This window comes from Sinocyclocheilus anshuiensis, unplaced genomic scaffold (genome assembly GCF_001515605.1).
Source record: "Sinocyclocheilus anshuiensis isolate Anshui unplaced genomic scaffold, SAMN03320099.WGS_v1.1 scaffold2166, whole genome shotgun sequence".
NCBI lineage: Eukaryota > Metazoa > Chordata > Actinopteri > Cypriniformes > Cyprinidae > Sinocyclocheilus > Sinocyclocheilus anshuiensis.
In genome coordinates, this window is record NW_015557079.1 from 1,362,618 (window position 1) to 1,363,157 (window position 540).

At 43.1% G+C, this 540-nt stretch overlaps 1 protein-coding gene across 1 annotated transcript in view; it reads left to right on the top strand.

Moving 5' to 3' along the window:
* Positions 1 to 540, top strand: part of LOC107676846 (CST complex subunit STN1) — a 6,668-nt gene that overhangs the window by 2,745 nt on the left and 3,383 nt on the right. The window lies entirely within an intron of this gene.

The following is a 540-nucleotide window of genomic DNA, read 5'->3' on the forward strand; positions in this document are numbered from 1 at the left end:
CAATTGAATGGGTATGATTTGGAAAGGCACACATGTCTTAATAAAAGGTCTAACAGCTGAAAATGCATATTAGCAAAGGCCAAGCCCTGAGGTCAAAACACTGCCTTTAGAGCTCAGAGACAGGATTGCATCAAGCCACACATCTTGGGAAGAGTTCAGAAAAAAAATTCTGCTGCATTGAAGGTTCACAGAAGCATGTAGCCTCCATTATCCATAATGCTAGACTGGTGTCCAAGAACCTGATGGTCACTCTAGATGAGCTCCATGATCATATATGCAGATGGGAGAAACCTACAGAAGGACAAACATCACTGCAACACTTCACCGATCTGGGTTTTATGTCGGTGTGGCCAAACTCAATCTTCTCCTCAGTGAAGACACATGAAAACCAACTTGGAATTTGGAATTTGCAACCTAAAGGACCCTCAGACTGTGAGAAACAAGAGTCTCTGGTCTGATGAACCTCAATTCCAAATTCCAAGTTTGAAGGAAACCAGGCACTGCTCATCACCTGCAGAGTACCATCCCAAAAGTAAAGTG